The 17,867-nt window shown below is 53.2% G+C and overlaps 1 long non-coding RNA gene across 1 annotated transcript; it reads right to left on the bottom strand.

The window, feature by feature from the left end:
- Positions 1-14,079: 14,079 nt before the first annotated feature.
- On the bottom strand, positions 14,080-17,654 carry LOC136371604 (uncharacterized). Its single transcript, XR_010745373.1, has 2 exons — positions 17,406-17,654; positions 14,080-17,319 (listed from the first exon to the last, which is right to left on the bottom strand). It is a non-coding gene; the product is annotated as an uncharacterized lncRNA (long non-coding RNA).
- Between the last annotated feature and the right edge of the window lie 213 nt (positions 17,655-17,867).

A 17,867-nucleotide genomic window follows, 5' to 3' on the forward strand; every position in this document is an offset into this window, starting at 1 on the left:
TTCCCATGTGTTTGGAGCCTTTAATCTTGGCCTTCAGATCCATTTAATTTGCCGCTGTTTTGATTTGTAGGAACAGACGTAAAATGAGATTATCCATCCCTTGAGACCGGCTGTCGAAGGCAAACGCTGAGGAATTGGGGGCTGAAGGCATTTTAATGTGCTGCAAACCCTGAGAAGGGGCAGAGCTCGGGGGGAGCCGGGACTGGGGTCCCAGAGGTGCCTCGGGGGGGTGGCAGAGCTGTCCCCAAACTCCTTCTCACTGCTGAAGGAGCCACCTTCACAGGGGCAAAGAGCATCCAAAGTGAGGCCGGAAATTCTCTTTTTTACCTTTACAAAGACAAGGGTGGGGGAGCTGGGGGCTGGCCGTGGGTCGGTGTGGAGCCAGCTGCAGAAATTCCTCGGAGTTAAGATCTTCCTGTTGAAACCCCTTCGAGTTTTTCTCCCGGAGAAGGAAAACCTCAGCATTTCTGTACAGTTTTCCTGTTCATTTTCTAATGGCAGCTTCTGGTGTTGGGGAAAGATGAGTTCCGCTTCTGGTTCCACTGCTCTGACTGCAGAAAAACAAAGGTCTGAAGAGTCCTGTCCCTTTTTGTCCTTTTGTCATAGATACCCCAAGGGCTCCTACGTAGAAAATTCGTTCTCAAGTTACTTATTTTTTATTCCTATAAATTAAGTAACACATCACCCTTCTGACTCTTAGTTATTTATTTGCTCTTTCTCGTCCTTTTGATATTTTTTTCCTTCATATATATATATATATATATATATATATATATATATATATATATATATATATATATAAATCTTCATGTTTGCGTCTTCCTTCTTTCCTTATCTCCTGCCTGCCCCAGAGGCTTATTGCTGCTTTGGCAACATGCTAACGTGTTTAGGGATGATAAGACGTCTAATTAATAGTTTAATTAGCAGTACAAGGTCTTAATAGCTTATTAAAAGAAAATACATTCAGAAAATTCTTTTCCTCTCCTCGCGCTGGTACAATACAATTCACCAGCAAATGATAAAACAGTTTGAAACGTTCCGATTTTAGAGAGGGGAGTGGAGCCGGGTTGGTGATTTCACGGGGGATTTTGCACGGCTAATGCCATTATTTTGTTGTGGTTGTTGTTGTTTTAAAGCAATTTAAGAGATTACCCAAAAGCGATTGGGAAGGAGCAGGCAGGAGAGCCGGGCAGAGGAATGGAACACAGCTGCTGTCCCCGCTTAGGGACGTGGGGAAAAGCAAACGTGCTCTTTAAGAGGCTCCGGCTGAAATGTCAGGTCGCGGTCGGAGCCGGGGCAGCGCAGCCTCCGCCGCCTCCTCCCGCTCCTTTCCCACTAAATCACTTCCAAAATCTTGATTTTAAACCGAGCCGTCTTTGCCTGACGAACTCCAGCGGAGTCCGGCCCACCTCTAAACCCTGCGGCTGCCTCTGGTTTTCGGCAGCGACAATCGCAGGGGCCAGAAATCCCTGCTGGGAGCGAGCCCAGGGACAGAAAAAAAAAAATAAAAAAAAAAAAAAATGAAGTATCGGAGCGCGCCGCCGCAGCAGCAGCAGCTCCAGCTCGGCTCCCCCGGGCCGCCGTGTTTTTCCTCTGACCCACACAAAGATTTCTTTCTAAATTTATCGCGGCGTTCATCGGCAGATTAGGGAGGCTGGGCAAGGCAGGGCCATGGCAAGCAGGGCAGGGGAGAGCGGGGACAGCGCGGGGACATCGCGGGGACATCGCGGGGACATCGTGGGGACATCGCGGGGGACATTGCGGGGAACAGCGCCGGGACATCGAGGGGAACATTGCGGGGACATCGCGGGGAATATTGCGGGGGACATCGAGGGGAGCATCGCGGGGGACATCTCCGCTCCCCAAAAATTCCCCCCTGCCCCACGACCCTCCCCGAGACCCCACAGGGTCCCTCCCACGGCCCAAACGCTGCTCTCGATGGCCTCAGCTCCTGGGTGGCTCCGGGGAGGTTTGGCCGGTCCCTGGAGGCGCCAGCGCTGGGGAATTTCCACTGGGCTGCGGGATTCTGCCGGGCGCGGGGCTGGAGCGGCGTTTGGGGAAGGGTCGGACCGAGGGGTTTGTGCAGCTGAGAGTCTCCCTCCGCCTCCCCCAGAGCTCGGGTGTCCCCCCGGGGTTGTACCTGCGCGTCCTGCCCACCTCTGCCGTGGGGAGGAGCGGTGGGTTTGTGGAGGGGACGGGTCCCGCCGGCTGCTCTGAGCTGCGCGCTCCGCAGAGATGAACCCTGCCCAGGGAGCCCGAGCCGTGTTTGGAATCACGCAGGGAAATTATGCACTTCCAAGGATGGCATAATTGGGAGAACGCTTGACTAGCGCAATTTTCTTGTGTGCCTGTCAGCAAATCGCTTAATGCGCGCTGTGCCAAGTTCCCCAGCCGTTAAATGGGGAATGATTATCCCAGCACTTCCTAAGAGGGAGTGAGGATAATACCCACTAATGACTGGGGGGGTCCTGGAAGGTGGTCCCGGAGATGTGCGGTGGCACACGCAGGGGCTGCAGCCCTGCAAGGAACACGCAGCACTTTAAACCCGACCGTCAGACATTTATTTCTCCCCATGCTGCTTTTTTTTTTTTTTTTTTTTTTTTTTGGATAGCTGAGGAAAATCCCGAAATAGATCGGCGTCTGTTTGTGCCGGATTCTCACAGACCGCGCCGTCATCCCCCGGGATGGGACACCCCAGCTCCGCTGGCGAAGAAGAGGAAGATGCGGGGGGAGAAGGCACTCGGAGGGGTCTGGAGAGGACCCCTCACTCCTCCCCCGCTGCCCCCGGGCCTTTTCCCGGGATCTCGCTGCCTGCTGGGAATTGTAGTCGCTGCGAGGTGACCTTGGCCCCGCGGCCGCCGCCTCTGCCAGGGATCCCGGGGCTCCGGGGGCGCTCCGCCGTGCTCCGGGGCCGGCCCGGGGATGCTGCTCCAGGCGAGGACCGCGGGCGGCGAGCGGCGGCCTCGGGGCCCAGCACAGCCCGAGCGCAGCCCGCGCACATCCCGCGCACGTCGCGCTCGATCCCCGCGCACATCCCGCGCACGTCGCGCTGGATCTCCGGGCTCATCCCGCGCACGTCGCGCCGCATCCCCGCGCACATCCCGCGCACGTCCCGCTGCATCCCCGCGCACATGGCGCGCATGTCGCGCTGGATCTCTGCGCTCGTCCCTCCGCATCCCCGCGGGCATCGCGCCGCATCCCCGCGCTCACATCGCGCTGCTTCCCCGCGCTCATCCCGCTGCATGCCCGCGCACATCTCTGCGCACATCCTACTGCACCCCTGCGCACATCCCGCTGCATCCCTGCGCACATCCTACCGCACCTCTGCGCACATCCCGCGCTCACATCGCGCTGCATCCCTGCGCACATCCCGCTGCATCCCTGCGCGCACCCTGCGCACATCCTGTTGCATCCCTGAGCACATCCCACACACATCCCGCGCACATCCCGCTGCGTCCCCGCTCCCCACCTTCATCCCTCCACGCTCATCCCCTCCTCATCTCCCCTTCCCCGTTCACATCCCCAGTCCCGCCGCCCCCCGCTTGTCCCCCTGCGCCTCGCTGGGGCCGGGACCCCCCAAAGGAGGGACCCGCGTGGGGCACGGCCCCGGCCTCTGCAGAGAGATGGGGGTGATTTAAAATCATGGTAGAGCTGATAGTGATGGTGATTGTCATAATAATGTCATTAGGAATAATAATAATGAATGGGCATAATGATAAATAGGAATAATGATAAATAGGAATAATAATAAATGGGCATAATGATAAATAGGAATAATGATAATAAATAGGAATAATAATAAATAGGCATAATAATAAATTGGAATAATGATAAACAGGAAAACTAGAAATAATAATAACAATAATGGTAATTATGACAGTGGGGATAATGCTAATTATCATAATGCTAATAATGGCGATGATCATAATATCATAATTATGTTACATTCAAATTAAAGGAATAATAATAATAATCCTGTTACGTTTAAATAAAAGGATCCACGTGGATAAAATCTTGGGCATCTCTGCCCAGGCTCCCTCCTTCCCAGTGGATAAATGGGAATGACAGCCCCAAGCGAAATGGGGACATTGGGGGGAATTTAAGGGTTTTCTCACCTCTTCCTATTTTAACCCAAGGCCACGGGGGTGGAAGGAGCTGATTTAGAACTTTGTATTTTCCCCGATTTTCTGTTCAGGGCTAATTGCTCCACACAGCATTGTAACCTCCACGGGCTGTTACGTTCTTGCTCCTTCTTTTATTTTTTTCTTTTTCCCCTCGCAGAATATACGACACAAGTTCTGCTTGTGGACTGTTTTAATAGCGAGGTGGCTGAGACAAAGTTTGCTCAATAAACTTTCTTTTCCCCTTGAGCAGCTTTAGCTTAGATAAACGGGCTTTAAAGTCCCGGCCTAGCGTGGGACTAGGACTGTTTACCATTCATCATTGTTAGTTAATTGCTGTTTGCTTAAATATTTAGTTTGGATTAAGTTCTTTTATGCCCTTTTCTTAAAAAATAATAAATAAAGGTGTGTTTAGCTATGTGGTAAAAGGCTTTTTAGAAGGCTTTTTAAAGACACTGCAGGGGGGAAGCTCCATAAAATTCTTTTATTTTTATTTTGCACTCAGATTTTCTTATTTTTAGTCTGCCGTGTTGTTATATTTGTCATTAGCCAGGCTGAAGCAGCAAAGACATTTCCCTGTTTTCTGTCGGAGGGTGCAGACAGTTTTATTCCTCATTTCAAAGAGAAAAACCCATCGAATCCTGGAATATCCTGAGCTGGAATGGAGCCACAGGACCATCAGCTCCTGCCCTGCACGGGACAGCCCCAAAACCAGTTTTCAGCGTGGGTTAAAGCCACCAAACCGAGCTGAGGGACTGCAGGGGGATTGTGCTCCAGGTGAGGGGACAGGGGGAAAGGCGGATTGGGGAAAGGGAGATTGGGGAAAAGGCAGATTTGGAGAAAACCAGTTTTGGGAAAAGGCAGATTTGGGAAAAGGCAGATTGGGGAAAGACAGTTTGGGCAGAATCAGTTCTGGGAAGGGCAGATTTGGGAAGGGCAGATTTGGGAAGGGCCCCAAGGAGGGTCCCCAGCCCCGGGAGGGGTAAATGAGCAGTGGGGTGAGGACCCCAGAGCTGGGCTCAGCCCCAAAGCAGCTCCCAGCTCTCAGGTCCCTGAAGGAGAGCAGAACGTGGTGGGGACAGGCTGGGGGAGGCCTGGCACAGAGCAGCACCTCAGTGCCCAGCAGAAATGCCTTTTTTTGGTTCAAACCCCCGTGTTCCCCAGCAGCAGTGACCCAGTCATTCTGTAAACACGGGTTTAATTCGGGAATTTCAATATTTCACGGGTTTAGGTTTCCTCTGCTGGCTGACAAAGAGCTCCTCAGCCCCGTTATCAGTCACTGCAGACATGTCCTGTGCTGTTTACGGTCCATTTAATGAATACACTCAATGAATATTTGTTTTTAGGATGGTTCTGTGCCTCAGCATGGCTCTGCCGGGCTGGGACAGGGGTTTTAAGGTGCCATCACTCCTGGTGGCTCCTCTGAGCTCTGCCCTGACCAGGGAATACAAGGAACACTGAAGGCTGATGATTTTTTTCTGCATCCTGCACAGTGAAGGCACCACGGGTGTCTCCTGGGAGGGGACAGAAGCGCTGCCTGTCCCCTGCTGGTCCCTCACCTGAGTCCTGCCCCTCAGCCTCGACTGGTCTGTTCCAAAGCCAGCGGAGAATCCAGGAGCAGGGAGCAAATTGCTTTGAAAGTGCTTGGAAGGACGGAGTTTCCATGGAGATGGGGAGCTGGGTGGGTTTATTCCAGGTTATCAGGAGGCAGTAGGTCCTTCCCAGACAAACCTGTGTGGTCTCCATCCCACAGTTCCGCTTTTCCTTCCCTCTGAGCTGCGCTGGCCTTGGTGGTTCCCTCGCTGCCACCCTCTCCAGTCATGGAACGACTCCAGCTCCAGCTTGGGAATGTCCCTGGAGCATTCTGAGCATCCCCTCCCAATGCCAGCGGGATGGATTTGCCTGTCTGGGCTCTGTGAAAACGATTTGGGGTTGGAAGGAACCTTAAAACTCACCTTGTTCCACCCCCTGCCACGGGCAGGGACACCTCCCACTGCCTCAGGCTGCTCCAAGCCTCATCCAGCCTGGCCTTGGACACTTCCAGGGACTTAGAGAAGTAAATTTACAGGGGCTTCTTTGTGCTGCAGGAATAACCTTGGTATTCTGGGAAAGACACATTTGCCTTTCAACTGCATTGGAGCATTTCCCTTGTGTTCCCAACATTTCCCTACCCGGGTCTCCAGGGCACTGTCCCTGCCACAGCATTCCCAGCCAGCTGCTGTTTGATAACGCTCTGGGAGAGGGAATAATGGACAATTTGCAGCTTTTCAATGTGATTTAACGGCGCAGTGCTCACGGTGGGCTGTGCAAAGGGCAGGAACACGAAACCCGTCCCTGCTGTGTTTACCTGGCCTCCCACAGGTGCTCTGTGACCGTGGCCTGTCACGCTGCCTGCCCAGCACAGCTTGTCACGGAACCAGCACGGTGCAAACACAGGAACGAGCCCTGCCCCGCCCTGCCGGGGCTGCACAAACCCATCCCGCTGCCTTGGCCCCACAGGGAGAACCCCAGGGAGGAGCGCAGGAGGCTCGGATCCTTCCCAATCCTGCAGGCAGCTCTCCCTGCGCTGCCCAGGGACACCTCGTCCAGTGTGAGGGTTTGGGGGTTCTGAGCCCATCACTTTGAACACACAAATCCTGAATTTATTTAATCAGATCATTTTTTTACCCCCAGCTGCTTCACATCAGGAGCTCCTTCCTCTGCTCCTGTTTTCCCATGGATGTGCTGGGATGTGCTGGGATGGGCTGGGATGGGCTGGGATGAGCTGGGATGTTCTGGGATGTGCTGGGATGAGCTGGGATGGGCTGGGATGAGCTGGGATGTGCTGGGATGAGCTGGGATGAACTGGGATGTGCTGGGATGGGCTGGGATGGGCTGGGATGAGCTGGGATGTGCTGGGATGAGCTGGGATGTGCTGGGATGAGCTGGGATGTGCTGGGGTGGGCTGGGATGTGCTGGGATGTGCTGGGATGTTCTGGGATGTGCTGGGATGAGCTGGGATGTGCTGGGGTGGGCTGGGATGTGCTGGGATGTGCTGGGATGAGCTGGGATGAGCTGGGATGTTCTGGGATGTTCTGGGATGTGCTGGGATGAGCTGGGATGTGCTGGGATGTGCTGGGATGTCCCAGGATGTCCTGGGATGAGCTGGGATGTGCTGGGGTGGGCTGGGATGGACTGGGATGTGCTGGGGTGGGCTGGGATGTGCTGGGATGTGCTGGGATGAGCTGGGATGTGCTGGGGTGGGCTGGGATGGGCTGGGATGCTCTGGGATGTCCCGGGATGTGCTGCTGGAGGATCCCAGGGCTGCGGCACGATGTTACTCCCAGGGGTGACAGTCACCTCAGAAGAGATCACTCCAAGCCATGGTTGCCATGGTTACAGGTGGAAAACTGGGCTATGGGTTACCTGGGGCCAGTGGCACACCGAGCTCAGCATCCCGTGGCATTTGGGGACACCAGAACCCCCCTGAGCCCCCAAACTAGAGCTGGAGAGTTTCCCCAAGCTCCCAGACAGGGAGCCCATGGAACGAGATGAGATTTAAAGTCCCTTCCAACCCAAACCACTCCATGATGATTTATTCGTACTTTCTTGGGGGATTTTTTTATAATTTATTCTTATTTTCTTGGTTTTTTTGGGGGGAAGGGTCAGCAGTTGATGATCTCCTAAAGGCTTAAACCCAGCCCTTGCCATTCCTCAGGTACTGGCCCTTCCTGCAGGATGGATGAGAATATTCAGCTTTTTTTCCCCCCCCTTTAAAGGAGTTAAACAGGCTGGGAAGGAGCTGGTTTACGTGGGGTATTTTAAGAGGAAAATAATTGGCAGGAACATGAGCAAAGCTGAAAGTATTTTCATCTGTTTTGGTTTGTAATGTTTAATGTTTTGTTTTCTATTTTACGAGTTATACAAAGGAATCGCTCCAAACAAAGTTCTCCCATTCTGGTAAGGGGAAAAAAATAAAAAAATCTGTGGTGGGACTAATGAGATTAATGAGAATTGGCTAAGCAAGAAAAAATCCAAAGTATGTTGAAAAATGACAATAACCATTTTTTCTTAGGAAAAATAAAAATAGAATAGTTCATTCTCTAATTGAGCTTTGTTTGCAAAATAATTTCAGGCTGGGAAGAGTAATGAATTCATGCATAAAAATACTGCTTTAGGATTAATTTTCATTTTATTAGTGGTACCTTGGATTTTAGGAGATACTGGCGGTCTTCAAATGACTTTTTGCTATGGAACTACAAAACACCTGTCCTAAATTTGTGGGCCCTTGTTTTATGAAAGGCTATGGAGAGAACCGATCAAGAAAACACATTTTTAAAAAATAAATCTTGGCAGTTTGAGGCCAAAACAGCTGTGGAAGGATCCTCTCCTTGCCCCCTCTGTTTTTTTCACCAAGTATTTTCAAAGATAATCGCTTAGAACTCTGTATTTTTAGAAGCCTCCAGAAGGCTCAGCCCAGACCCAGAGGCCATCGTGGCTCGGCGCTGCACAAGCAAATTATTTAGGCCAGTTTATCCCCGGCCAAAGCAATTTACAGTCCCGGTTTCCAGGCTGAGACAAGAGGCAGGCAGAGCGCTCCGGCAGCGCTGCCAGCTCCAATCCCGGCAGGAACAGCAGAACGCCCCGGTCAGCGCCAGCCAGCCAGCCTGATGAATATGGTAATCCCAAATACGATAATTTTCGGTAATAAAAAAGCACTTCAGGAATTATTTTTTTCCCTCCTCTTTATTTTTTTTTATTTTAATTTTATTTTATGCGCAGAGGAGAATGGATGGGGTTTGTGGCAGCGAGGTTCTGGCTCCGGGCGTTCCCCTGGCTCCGTGTGTGTGTCTGGCAGCTCCCGAGCGCCCGTGGGTGCTCAGGCGGGGTGGGAGCGGGGCTGGGGAGGCTCGGATGAATCACGGAGCGTTTCCCAATCCCTGCCGTGCCTGGAAAAGCAGCAGCTCCAGGCAGACACACACAGGGACAGCGGGAGGTGCCCTCCCAGCACAGGGAGGCTCTGTGCTCACCTGGAGGTGATCCTGGGGCAGGGACAGGGATGCTCCTGACACCCCTGACATCCCCAGGGCTGCTGCTGGCCCAGCGATGCTAAAACAGCTGCTCAGAAATGCCCAAACAGATTTTTTTTTATTATTTTTCCCCACTTCCCCACTGTTTGTTCATTTCCCAATGGGAAAATGTTGCTTTGTTACGTTACGAGGTTGGCGGAGCTTTTTATGGGAGGTTTTTGTGTACCCAGGGTGCAGCTCTGGGGAGATGGGAGCTGACAGCAGCAGGGACAGCCAGGACTTTGGGACAGCCAGAAACTCGGCTGGTTGACATTTCTTTGGGGAATCAAACAGGGAGTTTCTGTCAGCTCAGGGGAACGCCCAGCAGCCCACAGGTACCAACTGCTCTGCACTGAGTCTCCCTCATTTCATCAAAAACAACAAATCAACCCCAAACCCTGGATCTGCATTTCAGTGCAAAGGGCAAATAAACCCTAAAAATGTAAATTGAAATATTTTCTGATCAGTTCTAAGCAGAAATGCTGTTGCTCCACATCCAAACCCTTACCCCCACTCAGAGCTACCTGCCAGCCCTGGACACGATCCTGGCAGGGATTTCTCAGGGCTGTGTCCTGGCATTCACCAGGACTTGCATTTTTAAATAAAACATCCCATCAGGGCTCAGCTGGACATTTAAATTATACCCATTCTATTCTCCCTGTACTCACAAGAGTTGTTCCTCAGGTAAATCCAAGATATTAAAGTTTGATTTCTGCCACGGAAACTAAAAGAAACCCCAGAGCATTCACTCTTGGTTTCTGATGGATTGAACAAAACGAAGTTGTTATAGCTGAAGGGATTAATTCCCTGGCTAAATATTTAAACTGGTAATTAATATCCATCCCTTCGGTGGGAAAAGAGTTGCTTGCCAGAGTTTCCTAGACTGGGCAGGACAAATAAATTTACCAGAGTTTGGAAAACAGAGGCTTAAACCTGTTTATTTCACACTGACTATTTTGCAACGCTGCTTGAGGAGAAGGAGTCAGCTCGGAGTGTTGTCCGAGAGGAAATAAAAAACAACAGCAGCCGGGATTCCTGGCACTGGCCCGGGGGTTTAACCAGAGCCTGGCGTGGGGACAGGCCCAGGAGGAGGTGCCCAGGGTTCAATGTTTAACCCGAGAGGCCGCGGCAGCCGCAGCCCTGCTGCTCTGGGTCACGGGCAGAGCAGATTTGCAGCAGGGAGAGGAGCTAAGCCGAGCTGGGCAGCTGGAGAGGCAGGCGGGGACACTGCTGTCCCCGTCACTGTCACTGTCACTGCCACCCCCCGAGCCCCCGGGTGACGCAAGGACGGGCACCAGGAGCCCCCAGCCCCAGGGTGGGCACCGAGCCCCTCTCCCTTCACCCTGCTGTGCCCACGGGGAGCGGGGACCTGGGCAAAGCAGGAGTGTGCCTGTAATTGGGATTAATCTATTTTTAGCCGCCTGTCTGCTGCCCTGTCCACGCTCCAGCTGAGATGTTTAATTCTGTCCAGCTCGACTCTTTCTGCAGCGGCACCCAGGGCTGATTTTTCTTTTCCTACAAACCTTGAATTTGTTGCCTTTTTTTTTTTTTAATCATTTCATTGTTATCCTTTGTTTCGTTTAAAAAACAAAAAACTTTCTTTTCCCCCCACGTACAACAACTGGAAAATCCAGAGCTAAAGTAATACAAAGGTTTCTGTATTAAAAAAAAAAAAAAAAAAAAAGTTATACAACGTTTACTATCATTATTATTCGTTTGACTATGGAGTTTGGAAACCTCGTCATAGATCAGGAATGTGTTGTACCCTGCGCTGCACAAACAGCACAGAAGGAAAATTGCCTCTTCCAGGCTATATTGGATAAAAACACGCAGTGATACCAAAGGGATTTTTTTGTTAAACACCAGCTGACCAAGACGTTAAAACCATTTTGGAGCACCTCACCATCTACTGACCCCGCTTTTAAATACCCTGCCGCGCATATCTTTAACCTTTTATGAGGTATTTGCAAAGGGAACTTCGAGATTAGCACTTGGGAAAACACCCTGGAACACAGTTGGACCGACATCAAGAGACTCCCGCTGCCCGGCCGGGGAATGGTTTTGCCTTTCCCAAATCCTCCTGCCCAGGGCAGCGGCACCTTCAGCAGAGCTGGGGGCAGCCAGTGGGGCTGGTTGGGGTTTTCCCCAAATGGTTTCAGGATTGGGAAGATGCTCCACAGGGAAAAACCAGCTCTGGTACCCTACAAACGCAGCCAGGGGCTGGTTGTGCTCGGGGCACGGGCAGGACAAGTTTGCAGGGAGAGTTTTGTGGGGCAGGTTCCCCAAAAAAACAGGTTTGGATGGTGCCCACCCCAGGCTGGGTTTTGCAGGGCAGGTTCCCCAAAAACCAAGGTTTGGATGGTGCCCACCCCAGGGCGGGTTTTGCAGGGCAGGTTCCCCAAAAACCAAGGTTTGGATGGTGCCCACCCCAGGGCAGGTTTTGCAGGGCAGATACCCAAAAACACAAGGTTTGGATGGTGCCCACCGCAGCTGTGCCCCCGCCGCGGGCCGGGCTGACTCACGGAGCTGCGGGTGCAGAGCAGGAGCGTGGCTATTTCCGTGCTCCCCCTGCAATCCCCGCTCCTCCGGCTGCGCTGTCAGGCACCTCAGCACCCCCGCCGCCTCTATTCTTAGCAGCTAATAGCTGAAATAATTCCTTTTTGTCTCCCGAGCTGTTGGATCCTCGGATCGCCCCCACAGCCGCTGGCGGCGCTGGGAGAGCGGCCGGGGGTCCTGGGGGTGAGGGCAGGGTCCTGCAGGGTCCCTGTGCCAAACGGGGGTCCTGGGGGTCAGGACAGGGTCCCTGTGCCAAATGGGGATGAGGACAGCGGATTCAGGATTCCCTGTGCCAGCCGAGGATTTGGGATCCCAAATACCCCGACCCCGACTCCAACACAGGCCATTGAGCGGTGCTTTGGAAGCAGCTGGGATGTTCATCCTCTTAAAAAAGGATTCTGGCTCTTCCAGCGGAGTTTCTTAGATTTCACCGGAAAAATTCCAGGTTTTCAGAGGGAGGGCCGGGTTTTCACCTGCGGGCTCCGGTTTCAGTGCCTGCTCTGTGCCGTGGGCCGGGTTCGCACCGAGAATGCAAACGCTCCATGCAAATGTGAGTCCCCAGTGCCAGCACAGCCGTGCCAACACATCCCCGACAGCGCCCGGGAACGATCCCGCACCTCTGGCAGCGCCGGCTTTTGATCTCGGCACCAGCTGCTCCACACAATTCCCTTGAAGCACCTCCCGAGGGGGCTGTGAACCCCCCAGCCCGCTCTCTGTGGGACTGGCAGCTGTGCACACCCAAACAGACGCACGGAATCGGCTGTAAAACTCTTCGGGAAGGGGTTTACTGCTCTTTATCTGCCTGCTGCTCTTCCTCCTGCTGCTTGGGATCCCAGGGAGAGCAGCGGAGTGTTCCAAATGGAACAGGGGGCCCAGAGAAGCTGTGGCTGGCCCTGGATCCCTGGCAGTGTCCCAGGCCAGGCTGGGAGAAGCCTGGGACAGTGGAAGGTGTCCCTGCCCATGGCAAAGGCTGGCACTGGATGAGTTTTAAGGTCCCTTCAATCCAAACTATTCTGTGATTCTGCTGGGCTGGTAAAGGACTCACTTCCGTTTCTCTGGAATTCACTAAAGAAGCTTGTCTAGAAAACAATAAACCTTTTGGGAAAAAAAACTCAAAACCTGAACGTTTGTTGTGACTCTGTTCCCTCACTGAGGCTATGTTCTGTATCGCCAACAAATCAACAAGAGCTCCCCGACATCAGCACTCGAAAAACCAACTCTTCTGCATTTTAAAGGAGCTTTTAAGCCTCCTGGGTTGGTAAAGCGAAGAAACTTTTCCACTGCCCCGTCCACCTTTGCCCGATTCTTTGCTCCTTCCGTTCGTGCCCGGCCACTCCCGAGGGGATGTGCCAAGGCTCCCCCTCGGTGGCTGCCGAGGTCGAGGGGTTACAGATCTACAGCTGCCCAGACTTGCTCCGGCCCGGGCAGGAATTCACTTGGCATCAACGAGGCCTTTGGATTATTTATCTCAGCCTTTCAGTTGGAACAGGAACATGCCCTGATTTTAACAATCGTGCTTCCTGCGCTGGGGGAAGGTGTGGCCGATGGCATTTAAACCGAAACCCGAGCCAAGGCTTCCCCGGCAGGAAGCTGGAAGTGCGAGCAGGAGGACCACGAGGGTTTCCTTCAGCACTCAAAACACCAAGGGCCTCCCTGAGGTCATTTTATCACCCCCAGCAGCTGGTATCATTATGATGATGAGCACGAGGGTGAGATCTGGGGACAGTCAGGCTCCGTATGTCATTGCTGCTAAGGTCATCGCAACGTGACAGCAGAAAATGGCATGGGAGATGCTGGAGAACTGAGGATGAACCTTTAGGTACAGCCTGGCACAGCAGCAGGGCAAGTCCAAACTCCCTTTGGAAGCTGAGGAATCGCTCCCTGATCCTTTAGTGGTGCTGAGGGAGCTGTCAGTGACAGGGTGGAGGCTCAATCCCCAGCCTCCCTCCTCAAAAAATGGTATTTTCCCCAAACATCCAGCCTGAACCAGCCCAGCTGCAAATCCTGAAATCCTGTTCAGCACTATAAAAACTCTTTATTTTATTAGTCAGCACTGTAAGCACTCAGGGCCCAGCTGTGATCAGCCACGGGGTCACTCCCACTTTGGGAAGAGATTCCTACCCTGCCATTCCAACAGTGACACTGATCTCCCCTGCCTCAGATCACAGCCATGTGATTTTTCCCATTATTCCCATTTTCCAAGCCTGCTTTCTAGGCCAGGACCTTGCATCCTCAGAGGCAGTTCTTACAAAACCAAAGCTCTGCCTCCTACTTTTAAAGTCTGGAAGGAAAAGAAAAAAAGCTAAAAAAAAAAAACCCTGACCAGTAGTAACACATGGACATGGGCTCCAGTGAAACCAGAAAAGCAGCCTAGATTTTTATAGTGGCATGTCAAAGATGTTCAAACCAAAAAATAACAAATCCTGCCCAAGAGTCTCAGAAAATTATGTTTTTAAACCTCATCACTCAGTTCTGACGGCTGAAGTTTCTCATTGCCCCAAGATTTCCTACACAGCTGATTGTTCCCCAGAGCAGCACAGCTCTGAGTTCTTCTTGGGAGCCTGAGTGCCACCAGCAAGTACTCAGAGCCAGGTAAAGATAGAAACATTCCAGGGCTGCTGATTCTCAAAGGAAAGCACACCATAAAATAAACGCATTTCCCCTGAAAGCAACCAGAAAGAGCCATTTGAAATAAATCAAAGTTGGCTTCACCTCCTTAACGCGCCACGGGCCTGACAAAAGCGGTGTGAGCTGAAAGCATCAGTGAACTGCCCCATTTCTGAGGCTTCCCAGCGTTTTTTCATCTCTCCCTGGTGTTTCATCTCTGCTCTGTCACGTCTGGAGCTCCGTGCATCTCTCGAGGTGGCCTCTGCCTGCCTGCAAACCACCAGGGAAAAGTGGGAGCGCGGAAAATCCACCCCAGCCCTGCATCTCGGGGCTCCTGAGAGAATGGGGGTGACTGAAAACCTCAGCAAACCCCGGCCTGCCTCGAGGGGTGACTCATTTCAGGAGCCTGAGCTCGCTCCCAGTCATTAAGGAAGGAGTTAATCCCTGCAGCTTTGGCCACAAAGTGGATGTGTAAGGCCTGGCGTCCCATGGGCTGGATTGCATAAGAAACCATGTATTGTGGCATTTAGTTGATCATGCACTACTTCTTCTGGTCACATGGAGGCTTGATTTCCCCTTGCATCAGCTACTACAGACTTTTTACATTTCTCGTCCTGGTGTCTGCTCAGTTCACCGGGGGCATCCCCTTCACCCCACGGCACAGCCTGTGCTGCTCCCCCAGCCCTGACCCACGGGATCTCACCCCATTTTTTGTAGGATCCTATTGGAGGAACCGGGCGCTTGTAATTTTTCTCATTTGTGTCTGTGTGTAACAGGTGTCATTTTCAGTGTAGTACAGACAAATCCCAAAATAGCTCAGGCTCTTCAGACGCTGCGAGGAGGAAAAAAAAAAAAATCGTGGTTACTTCAGCTTTGGTTGTAGTGAAAAACCCAAACGCTCGCAGCCGGCTCTGAAGTCAGAATTAAAATGGCAGACGGAGGAGTGGAGCAGGGATCTCTCTGCATTCCGTGTTTCCTGATGGACTGCTCCTCGCTGCTCTGTGTGTGCACATCAACTCCCTCACAGTGCTGCCTCTCCATCAGCTTTCCCTGATTCCCAGGAGCTGCACCTACCACGGATCCTCCTCCTCCACACTTCCCGGGGTTGGCAGAGCTCTGCTGGTGCTGGGGCTGGCCGGAGGCACCGGAGTTATCCCAGGGATTTGGGGGGCAGAGGAGAGGAGAGAGAGCGTGCAGCTGCAAAAGGCTCCTTGCCTGGGGATGATGCCTGCTGTGCTGAAATGCAGAGCTGCCTGTGGACTGTCTTTGTCGGGGATTATTGGATTCTGGTGACTCCAGGAGCACAGTTATTAGTTCCCCTGCCTACGCCGAGCGTTTTGAATCTGTGCGTGTGATAACACTTATTAATGCTGCTCAGATTAAGAAGATCCTATGGCTTTCCAGCACTTTCAGCACCTTATCTCACACCATGCATCTGCCCAGCAGCTGAACCACGCTCAGATCAGTGTCCTGTGGCCAGCAGAGCTGGGGCTCGTGGGGCCAGCAACAGCCTCACACCCCAAAGTCCTGCATTTGTTCACAGCAGCAGCTCCTCTTAAGCTGCCTTGTGCTTCAGGGGATCTGCCTGCTGAGGATTTGCAGGACGTGGGCCTAAAATATTTTATTTCAGGAAGTCAAGCAGTGGTTCCTGTCACCGAAACAGTTAATCAGAAAGCACCAACTCTTTACTGCAACGTGTGTGTGCGTGCACATGTTTTTGTTTTTTTAGAGCCAGCAAGATTTGCTTTGGTTTTTTTTAAAGCAGAAAACACCAAAAAAGTTGGCTGTGGTTTCAGCTGCTATCGCTCGAGATTTGTACTGCTGACTACCAATCCTAAAAGAGTTAACCTGGTAAGTATGACTCAGAAGCAGAGAAGGAGATGCGAGGCTGAGAGCCGGGGAGGAAGCGCAGACACAAGAGGTGAGGAACAGAATAATTGCCAAAAAAAGGTGCAGAGTCCAAGAGCGACGCTCCCTCCGGTCTGCCTGGCCCTGGCACCGCTGGCACGGGCTCCCTGGAAAGCTGCAGTTCCGCTCTTATAACACAAGGAGCAGGCTGGAGAATTTAGAGCTGCGTCACAGAGCTCAGCGAGAGAGTGAGAGAGCAAGCTCCGTCGATAGGTCTACCAGCAACAGCCCTGCTGCAGCAAGAGGGGAGAGAGGCAGCAAAAGAGGCAGAAAGGGCTCCAGGAAGAGAAGTGGAACCCAACGCCATGGACTGGGCTCCTGCCACCAGCCACTGCCATTTGCACCCCGTCCTCGGGCTCGCCTGGCGTAGGAGGCTTCGCCCATTGACGATGCTGGAGACCCGGCGCGCTTAATCCCACGGGGAGGGAGAGTGGGCAGACACCGAAGGGGTTAACGGGAAGGAAATTTCTGGAACCTTCTCTTCTGCGGCGCTCCAGAGCGAGCGGAGGGCTGAGGACTGCGCAGATGGTGCACGGGCACGGCTCCTCGGTCCGGTTCGTCTCCCTCACGTACGTACCCTCTGATCAGGATGGGGCTGGAGCTGCAGCCACGTATTCCGATTGTTTGCAGGGCGTCCCTTTCCCCGGCGTCCCTAAGTTTCGGATCCCGAAGTGCCTTTATTATTATTTTGGCTGGGTAGGATCGCTCTGTTCTGCGTCAGAGCTGTTTTCTCAATGGAGCGACGGCACAGGTTGTACTAATGTCACTCCTGCCGGCATTGCTGTACTGCAGAGGAGGCTAGTAGTCGTGGGGGAGAGATGACAACTTTGCAAAGACTGCTGTTTTCCCGGTTTGTCTGGGCTTTCTATCCCCCCCCCGTGTCCCTGGAGGCTGGCATGTCGGAGAGGGGTTGGTGCAGGGGTTAACAGGCGCCCTGCGACTCGGAGCTCGGAGGTTTGTCACTGCGTAGTTCGCAAAGTGGCAAACCGTGACGCAGTGATCATTGCAGGGCACGTCGTCCAGTTTTTAAAAGCACTGGGGACAGGTAGACGGCTGCCTTCCAGACGCTTCCACACCAGCTGAAAGGGGTTAAAGATGAGTCGAGCCGGGGAAGCGAGCATTTAGGGATTAAATGTCATCATTTTGGCGTTGGAAAGTTGTTTACCTTGCTCTCTCGGTGTCTCCATGCTGGCAGGCGGCCAGCTCACATGTGATAGTCTTCCCTGGACTGCTGCATCATTAACGAGAGCCAGCGCCGGCTCCCATTGGCCGGGGAGGGCGCAGCGCCGGGGCCGCGCCGCCATTGGGCGCGCCGGGGATGGCAGGTGGAGCGCCCGAGCCCATTGGCCGCGCGCCGGTGTCAGCGGGGCGGCCGCGCCGAGGGGCTGCCGGGGCTCCGGGACCCTGTCCTCTGCTCAGGGACCACTGCCTGGGGCTGCAGGACCACTGTCCTCTGCTCTGGGACCACTGCCCAGGGCTCTGTGACCACTGCCTGGGGCTCCGGGACCGCTGTCCTCTGCTCTGTGACCACTGCCCGGGGCTCCGGGACCCTGTCCTCTGCTCGGGGACCGCTGTCCTCTGCTCTGGGACCACTGCCCGGGGCTCTGGGACCGCTGTGCTCTGCTCT

The sequence above is a fragment of the Sylvia atricapilla genome, chromosome 25 (genome assembly GCF_009819655.1).
Source record: "Sylvia atricapilla isolate bSylAtr1 chromosome 25, bSylAtr1.pri, whole genome shotgun sequence".
Taxonomy (NCBI): domain Eukaryota; kingdom Metazoa; phylum Chordata; class Aves; order Passeriformes; family Sylviidae; genus Sylvia; species Sylvia atricapilla.